The sequence below is a fragment of the Dermacentor albipictus genome, chromosome 4 (assembly GCF_038994185.2).
Source record: "Dermacentor albipictus isolate Rhodes 1998 colony chromosome 4, USDA_Dalb.pri_finalv2, whole genome shotgun sequence".
NCBI lineage: Eukaryota > Metazoa > Arthropoda > Arachnida > Ixodida > Ixodidae > Dermacentor > Dermacentor albipictus.
Window position 1 is genome coordinate 116409282 of NC_091824.1, and position 10069 is coordinate 116419350.

A 10069-nucleotide genomic window follows, 5' to 3' on the forward strand; every position below is an offset into this window, starting at 1 on the left:
TAAAGCAGGAATGAATGATACTATTATAAAATGGATTGAAGCCTACCTACACTATCGCAGGCAGGTTGCCATGAGAACGATTGCTTGTCCCCTCCGTAAGAAGTGTTTGCTGGTGTCCCCAGGGGTCCGTTTGGCCCCCTTGCTGTTTATGGTTTATATTAATGACATTACAGAGATTGTCCAGTTTCCTGTGGAATTGAAGCTTTTTGCTGACGATTATTCAATTTATTCAACGGTGACACACACTGACGACCAAATCAGAATTAACCGTGTCCTTCATTCCCTTCACCTTTGGTGTGAAAAATGGGATGATGATGATGATGAAGCAACATTTACTGGGCCCGACATAAATCGGTGGTGCACGCAGGCACCAGATGGGGTGGTTCCCTAGTTACGGGACCAATATGTTTCCAGCAGCTCCTGGCCCCTGTCCGTCAGTGCAAGCTGAATCGGTAGGGCGGGGCTGGATAACAAGGTCTCCCATCGCTCAAGGGGTTGGGGGTTGGGGGTGTTGGCGGGAAGGGGAGGAGGGGGGGTCTTGAGTTCTGTGCACTCTGCCAAGACGTGCGGCAGGGTGCCCTTTCCTCTTCTGCAAAAAGGAAAGAGCATATCGTATTCCGCAGGGTACATGCGGTTCATCAGTACGGGATGCCCAAGCGATCCCGCCTGCGCTCGACACAGGATCGTCTGTTGTTGCCTGGTGTGTTTGGGGTGCGGTTCTAGCAGAGTGCACCTTTCCTCTCGGTACATCCGGGTAATGTCCCGAAAGCTGGTAACCGGGTGCGGTAGCTCTTCCGGCTCGTGCTCGGCCCAGATTGACATTTCTCGGGCATGGTAGTTCGCGATGGTGTTGCCTGCTACCTGCGAGTGAGCCGGGACCCACAAGAGCTCTATGGCTCTTCCCAGAGGCTTCTGCTTGGCTGGAATGGCTCGGGTCGCGGAGGAGATTACCCCCCTGCGGAAGCTTCTGTCAGTGACTACGGTGTCCACGCTCGGCTGCACGAGTGCGAGGGCCACGGCCGCTTCTTCGGCAACAGCGGGGTCTGTTGTCATCAGGGACGCGCTGACGATCAGCCTGTCTTTTGATGTAACCACCACCACTGCACGGTCACTGTGTTTTTGGAGCGAGGTATCCGCGTAGAGGACCCTGGGGTACTCTTCCAGCTTCCGGGCTAAGGCTTTGGCTCGCGCGGTGCGCCTCTCGTCATCCTTGCCCGGCGTCATGATCCGGGGAAGGGGTTTTGTCTGAATGATCGTTTTCCAGTCTTCCGGAAGGGCCGTCTTGATGGGTACTGGCTCGATCTGCGATCCTATCTTGCGTAGGACGGCTCGTCCGTGTTCCGTGTGACTGAGCCGGATTCTCTGATTAGAGAGGTGGGCTTCGATGAGCTCCTCCACCGTGTTGCGGGCGCCCATGTCTAGCAATTTTTGCGTGGACGAGTATATGGGCATGCCCAGTGCTTGTTTCGTTGCCTTACGAAGCATCGTGTTTAGGATGTCCCTATTCGCCTTCGTCAGCTGGAGATACGGAGCGGAGTAGGTAACCCGCGACACGACGAACGCGCGTACCAGGCGCATGGCATCGTCCTCTTTAAGGCGTCGGTTTCTGTTTGATACCCTCCGAATCATACCAAGTATCTGTTCTGTTGTAGTCTTGATCTTTGTGATGGCGGCCTGTCCCTTTCCGTCGCTCTAAGTAGTAGGCCGAGAATCCTAATCTGCTGTGTTAGCTTGATGGTCGTTCCGGCGATCGTGATAATCACGTTCGGCGGCAGCTCCTTCTTGGATTATCCCGGTTGGATCATGAGCAGCTCTGATTTCTGGGGAGCGCAGCTCAGTCCGCACGAATTTGCGTACTCGTGCACGGTCGTTGCCGCCTCTGCAAGACTTCTTCCATCCAGGCATCGGATCCGGCTCGGGCCATCCACACCGTAATATCGTCGGCGTAGAACGCGTGGTCCACGCCTTCGATTTGCTTGAGTAGATCGGGCAGGGGCAGCAGGGCCAGATTGAAGAACAGGGGCAACAAGACCGATCCCTGAGGGGTGCCCCTATCGCTGAGCTCGACAGCGTCCGACTTCTCCTCCCTTATCCTGATGGTCGCCGTTCGGTTTGGCAGAAAATCTTTTATGTAGCCCAATGTCTTTCGGCCACACCGGGTTTTTTTTAGATTCTGCAACACGCTCGCGTGGGACACGTTGTCAAACGCTCCCTTCAGGTCGAGGGCGAGTATCCCGCGCGGCGCGTGCCTCGTTGCCGGCTTGACAACCAGTTCATGGAGTTGGATCATCACGTCTTGGGTGCTGAGATGTTGCCTGACGCCGTACATCGTCTCTGGCATCTGATCCGTTTCTTCGAGGTGCTTCTGCAGCCGGCGAAGGACCATGCGCTCCATCACCTTCCCCACGCAGGATGTGAGGGAGATGGGCCGCATGTTGTCTATCGTGAAAGCCTTGCCGGGCTTTGGAATGAAGCGGACCTCGGCGTCCTTCCATACCTTCGGCAACTGTGAGCAATCCCAGGCTTCGGTAATGTGCTCTAGGAGGCCGCGGACCGCTGTACCGCTCATGTTACAGAGTAATTTGTAAGTTATGGTGTCCCTACCAGGTGCACTTCTCTTGTTACTGTCATCTATCGCTGTCCACAGTTCCGTCATGGTAAACGGCCGGTCCAGTTCTTCGTTGTCGAGTCCTTCGTGCCCCTCGGCCACCGGGTACTGCCCCTTCTCTGTCTTTAGGCACTTGGCCTTCAGGTCTTCCAGGAACCTGCAGCCGCTTCCCTTGTACGTGTTCAATACTTTGGTGAGGTTGCGATTGGTCGCAGTTTTGCTACTCAGCGGGTCGATCAGATGCCTCAAGAGACACCACGTCTTCCACGTCGAGAGCTAGCCCTGTAGGCCGTCGCAGGTCCTCAAGGCACCGAAGGCCGGACTCGGTAACAACAATTCTGCGTTCGCGTGGGCTTGAGTTGCTGGAAACACGAAGGAAAAAAGCCAGACTTAAGATTATTTTCCAGATACTTCGAGGACTTTCGAAGATAAAAAAAAGGAAAAATACGCCCAGTTCCCTGAAAATTGTAGCCAGAGAATAAACCGCACCAGAGCCGTAAAGCCTTATAACACACGTGTTGATGTTTTTCATTATTCCTTTTTCCTGTATGTAATTGAAATGTGCAGTGCCTTACCTGATGTTATTGTAGATCAGATGGGCACAAATTTCAATGCTCGATTGATGTTTTGTATTGTGGGTACCTAACCTGATGTTATCAAATGTCAAATTTGCTTGTGTTCTACTATTTTCCGTCCCTGTGACAGCCCTCAAGCGAGGATTAACAGTACGATTTTTAAAAAAAATGAGGGTATTTAGGCAGCGCTCGCTGTGTCATTACGTGATTCAGGGGAGAACAGCGCCCTTAGTCGGCCGATCTCATCAGGGTGCGTCCATTTTTTTCATGACCTGCATTGCTCTCACACTATTTCGCGCTTGTACACCCTCACATTAACTACTACATAACCTCCTGGGGTAACACGTACACTACTCACCTAAAGCCGATACAAACCATCCAAAATCTGCCAATTAGAATAATCACGTCGAATCCACACACCGACAATGCTAAACAGTTACTACAAGCAAATAACATTCTAGACGTTGCAGCCCTTGTCAAGTACAACCTTTTTTTTTTCAAACTAATAAATGACACAATCTCATTATCGCTAATTCCTATATCATCTCTAACAAATACTAACTCAACTCGTTTTGCGCTGCATAATACCTTCGTTTTTCCCAAAGTGCGCACAAATTATGGGAAACAGAAAGTTCACTTTGCAGCCATATCATCATGCAATACATTACCATTTGTCATAAAAACCCTGAAATCCATTCGATGTTGTGATGAACGGAAAACTTTTTTGTTATGTCATGTGTAAGGGACATTATGCACTGTATAATCCGATTTTTGTTTTAGACCTGCTATTCTTATGCGCTCCAACGTGCAATTATTTTTTTCTTTAATATTTTTCTCTTTCTTCCACTTTTACTTTAGTTTTATCTAGTTTCGAAATATAGCTTACGGCCGTTATATTGTCTATTAATTACTTCATCTACTTATATTTGTATCTCATTATTTATCATTACTACAACTGTACCAATTCAGCTGCTGCTGCTGCTTGCCAAATGAACTTTTATGTTAACAATGAACTGGAGGTCCCAATTCAGTTTTAACTATGGGACCTCCTTCTGTATACCACTATCTGTAAATTATTTTTATGTAATAATGAAGGTTGATTGATTGATTGATAGATAGATAGATAGATAGATAGATAGATAGATAGATAGATAGATAGATAGATAGATAGATAGATAGATAGATAGATAGATAGATAGATAGATAGATAGATAGATAGATAGATAGATAGATAGATAGATAGATAGATAGATAGATAGATAGATAGATAGATAGATTGATTGATTGATTGATTGATTGATTGATTGATTGATTGATTGATTGATTGATTGATCTCTACCGTTTGTAATGGTGGCCTTAACATAAAACTCCATTCGTCATTTGTGTTGTCTCCAGCAGCGTGGAACGCGACTGCCATCCATATCCTCTTCGGCGCAATCCCTCCTCGTTCGTCGTCGCTTTCTACCGCAAATAGCTCCGATGCCGCTCATCATGCCAGCGTTGTCATGCTACCCCTCGCCCTTTTGCCACTGCCCTCGCGTTCATCGTCGTCTTCATGCACAGCGGGCTCCAATGCCGCTAACATGCCAAAAAAAGGCAAAGTTAAAGATAGTGGGATAGAGATAAACTTTATTTGTCCAGCGGTTATTGCCATTGATGCCCGGGACTGCCAGGGTTCCATCACCAGAGGAAAATCTTTCGAAATCCTCGGTCATGGCCCTGGCCCGCGGGACGGTCCACTCCTAGTTTCGGGTGCGTCGCTCGCGAGGGCGGCTGGCCATCTCTAAGCGAGGCGCCCCGCTTTATAGGGTCATGCTGTTGTCTTCCCCTTTCCGCCTAGTCCTTCTTCCTCATGGCGTTGGCATTCCCAAAGCACATGGGCCATATCGATGCGTTCATGTTCGCACCACTGGCAGCCGGATGACGCACGGGCCACAGGCGGTGCAGGTGGTAGGGGTTGGCGGAAGTGCCTGTGTGCAATCGTCTCAGGTCGACCGCGTGCGACCTGTCCAGATGCCCGTGGGGTTGTGGATATTTCCTTCATTCCTTCCTGTAGTGACCAAGCACCTCTCGGTACGTTGCCGGAAACTCCTCGACAGCGCGGTCGGCGACCCCGTGATCCCCAGCTCAGTCCGCTGCGGTTTGGGTTGTGTTGGTTACGACAGCGTCGGCGCCGGACGGGGTGGCCGTCGCCATCGCCGTCACTCCTTCGCTGGGATCCCGCACAACAACGGTAGCGGCTGCCTTCTGGGTGACCGCGTCGAGACGGGTAAGCTGCCTCGCGACGAGGTGGGCGCGCTGGTTGTGGTTGGGCGGAGTTAGGATGTGTCTTCGGCTGTTAGATGCTGTTGTCGTTCTCGTCGCGGCTGCTCTTGTTGGTGTCGTTATTGCCAAGCTCCAGGACATGCGCGGGAATCCACTCGAGGGACTTGTTTGTAATCGTGCCGGACCCGAAGACCCTGGCTTTGGCGTTGAGCATGCGCGCTACATCGGCGGACAGCCAACCTTTAGTGTAGTTCTGAATCGCTGATTTGGAATCGCTAATCATCTGGCTATCCTCCGCAGCTCCGTGGAGTACCGCGAGGGCTATGGCTATCTTCTCCGCTGCTTCGGCCGACGGCAGCCTCACTGATGCCGCGACTCGGATCCTTCTCTTCGTATCTACGACTGCCATGGAGAAGGCGGGCGCCGCCGCCGTCGGCCGGCCGTGTCAATGTTGCCGCTGTTGCAGCTGCCGTTTTTGTCGTAGTAGTAGTAGTGATGGTGGTGTTGGTAACTCCGGTTCATCTCGCACATTCCGTCGTAGCAGCGGTGGTGGTCGGCGTCCCTCGTCGCCCTCACAGTCACCGGCTGGCCGCGGGTACCTCACTACATCGACCAAGAGGACGCCTTCTCGTTTACGTCCTTGCACGTCATGCACAGAGCGAACATTCTTCGTCACGTTTTCCGTCTTCATGGCGACCCAGACTTCAGGTAGCTGTATTTCCTTCAGCCCACACGCCTCGTGATATCGAATCCCGAGAAGGCCTAGAATTCGTCTTCCCGTTCAGATGCTCGACAGCCTCTCCAGGTGCGCGATTCTCGGCGCCTCGGCGATCTCCTCGAGTGTGTTGTGTGCGCCCAACTCGAGGAGTCTGTGGGTTGGCGTGTACTGGCGTACTCCCAGGGCGGTCTTGAACGGCCTGCGGATCGACACGTTCAGCTTCTAGGGTTCGCTTCTGTTCCAGTCATCGTACGAGGCAACGTACGCTATGTGGCTCATCGCGTACGCCTGTATCAGCCTCGTAACGTTGTGTTCCTTCATTCCTTTCCTCTTGTTCACGACCCGCCGCACGAGGTGTGTGGCGGCGGCCACTTTCTTCTGCAGTCGGGCAACCAGGTCGCGGTTGGCACCATTCTTTTCCAGCCACAGGCCGAGCACTCGCAACTGGGACACCGTCGATATTCGGGTACCCTCCCTCGTCGTGACGTGGATTCCCGAACGACGGGCGTTTAGCACGCCCTGCGGTAGGGATCCTTTCTTGCGCGGTCTGCGGAACGGTATCTCCGACTTGTCGGTTGAGCAGACGAGGCCCCTGTCTTCGAGGTGCCTCTCTCTAACCTCCCGGACGGCCCACTGCAGCCGCTCTTGCATTTCGCCGACGCTCGTGCTCTCCATGGTCCACACCTTCACGTCATCTGCGTAAATCGCGTGGTTGATGTCCACTATCGCGTAAAGTCACTCCGACAGGCCGCTCATGACGAGCGTGAAAAGCATGGGGGAGAGTACGGAGCCTTGCGGCGTTCCCGCTTCACTCATTCGGACCGTTCGAGGCGGGGCTCCGTCGACCTTGACCGTCGCCTCACGCCCATTGAAGCAGCTGCTGACATATCGGTTGAACCTCGCCCAGAGATCGAGTCGGTTGATCTTGGCCAGTATGGTCATGTGCTTCACAGTGTCGAAGGCGCTCTCGAGGTCTAACCCGAGCAGGGCGCACACGTACGTGCTTGGAGCGTTCACGACCTGTTCCTGGATCTCTAGCATGTCGTTCTGCGTGGAAAATCCCTTCCGGAAACCAATGATGTAGGTGCCGAAAGCGTCCTGCTTCTCGAGGAGCGTCGTCACCCTGTTGAGGCAGGCATGCTCCATCACTTTCCCGACGCAGGACGTGAGGGAAATCCGCCTCATGTTTCGGACCTCTAGCGGTTTGCCCCGGTTTGGTAGGAGTATAACGACCGCGGTCTTCCACTCTCGCGGAGTTCGGCCCTCCTTCCGACACGCGTTGATGTTCTCGCAAAGCTTCTCGATGGCGGCGTCGTTCAGGTTCTCTAGGATTCTTTAGTGATCCTCTAAGGATCGGGCGCCCATTTGGTGTTGAACAGCTGGAGGACTGTTCTAATTTCCTGCACGGAAAAGCCCGCGTCCATCTCCTCGTTGGGAGCCCCGCTGTACTCTTGGTGACTCTCCCCTTCCGGTCGAGTGAGGTGCCTCTGCACGATCTCTTCCGCGAATGCCTCCGGGTCGTCCTTGTACTTGTGTCGCAGCTTGGCCATCTCTGCACGGGTCGCCATTCTGGTTCTTGTCGGGTCGAGCAGGTGCTGGAGAATCTTCCAGGTGCCTCCCGCGCTCATGATGCCGTTCATCCTGTGGATCAGCTCTTGCTATTCTTGCTCGCACAGGCGGGCGCAATGCATCTCGATCTCCCGATTGATTTCGGCCATCTGCTGTTTTCGCTTACTAGCTCTCCGTTACATGGATTTCTTGGCCGCAACGAGATGTGTAAGCCGGCTGTCCACTCAGGACGGCTGGGGAGCGCCGTCGTCCCCGGCTCCGCGGAGTCTGTCGCCTCCTCCTCTGGGCGGTTCTTGTCGCCAGTCCGTCCATTCGATCTCATCGGTGACTTTCTCTACGTCCGCGAGTAGTTCCCTGCGCCATTCGCTGTTGTCTTCGATCGGGCCCTCCTTCTCGTCTCGTTCTCCATTTTTCCGGAATCTGTCCGAGTCCACGATTCGGGCCTTTTGGCAGACGTCCTCGTCATTTTCATCCTCATGAACGGTCACGCACAGGATCCTGTGGTCACTCCCCAGGCCCTAGAAGGAGTTCTACCAAGTCAACACGCCCGCACCTGACCAAACGGAGAGGTCGGGGGATGTGCAGCGGCACACACCCTGTCCGATCCTAGTGTGCGACACCAGTTCGTTGAGTACAGTCAGGCCGAGCTCGTCCGTCAGACCGGCCTTCGGGAGCGGCTCCATATTCCTATTGTCGGCTCCATATAGCTCCATATTGTCGGCTCCATAGAGTCGGCTCCATATTCCTATTGCGTGTGCGGCGCGTTAAAGTCTCCGCATATCAGCAATTGAATGGAGGCGGCCTTGGCCATCGCTTCGCGAAATAGGGCGTCGGAAGTGTGAGTGTAGTGTCTTTGCGAGGGGGAGCTATATACGTTTTGCACGAAGAGGCCGGTCTTCCTTCTTCCACTACTGGGCACGACTTCGATAAGCACGTGGTCTATATCCGACTCTTCGTTGAGCACTAGTTCGTGTTCGATGAAGGCCGTCCCGCGCTTAACCAAGGTGCACACCCTCACATCCCTCCCCATGCATTCGTAGGGGGGACGGCACGTCCCATAGCCCGGGAACTGGGCCCGGTCGAACGGTTCTTGCAAGGCAAGCACGACAGGAAGTTTGTTATTCGAAAGCGTTTTCATGTATTGCACCATCGTTGCTTTCTTGTTTTTGAAGCCCCTGCAGTTCCAATGCCAGACTATGTGTCTGTTGTCGGACTTCCGGGACACAGCCATGATTGTTATGCTGAGGTGTTTGGGGACACAACTGTCGGTGCGTCCCTCCCGCCCCGGTGCATGTGGTGTTGGCGTTGTTGCCGCTCGTGAGGATGCAGGTACGTTTACCGCTTGTGACGACGGTACCACAACGGTACCCCGGCCGTTCCGGGCAGGGATAGTGATGTCGCTGTTGCTGCAGGTGCATCGTCCCGCATTCCAGATCTTCATTCGCTTATTCATGGCAACGAGTTGGGAGTTAACTGCTGCGTACTGAGCGTTCCGTCCCGCGTCGGATTCGCTCAGCTTTGTCAGGAGTATGTCACACATTCGCTCCGCCTTGTTCGTCAATTTGATCACCATCTATTCGATCGCGGCTATCTTCCTAGCTCCTGACCTGGGTCTCTTCAGAGCATGTGCGTGGTCCACAGCGCCTTCCGTACGTGGCGCATCGCTTATGCCTTTGCGCTTGGAGCCCGCTGTCGCGGGCGGTTCTTCTTCACCATGTCACATGTCCATCTGCCCTACCTCGCCTCCTGTCGCGTTCGCATATCGCCTCGCTCGGCGGCCTCGCTGGAGGTGAAGGGGAATATCCTCTCATGCCCTTCAAGATTTGGTTCAGCGTCTGCTGTAGCTCGTCGATTTTTCCCGCTCATTGTTCGTTCTGCTTTCTCGCCCTGCCCAGCCCTTCTCGAAGTTCCTTATTCTCTCGCTCCATTTTCTCCATCCTCGCCGCCAGGAGGCCGTCGGGGGCTCCCCTCGTGCTGCCATAGAGGGGGGAGCTCCCTACAGAATATCCATTTCTTCCCGCGACTACGTCGGACAAGGTGACCTTCCGCGGCCCTGCCTGTATCTCGCCAAGTGTGGCCCGCTCGCAGTCTGGCAGGGGGCGGTTTCGGCTTCAATTGTGGTTTCCACTCCGACTCCGGCTTCTACTTCTGCTCTTACCTCTGTTACGACTTCGGCTACATCTTCTTCTCGGCGAGAGAGATACGATCTAGAGGGACTTTGGCCTTTTTCCTCCGCCATACAGTAACCCGATGGTGATGGGGTCCGGTGAGGGGTCGTCTTTCCTTCTTGCAATGTGCGTTCCCTTTCTTCTCTGCTTCTCGCTCGCCACCTTC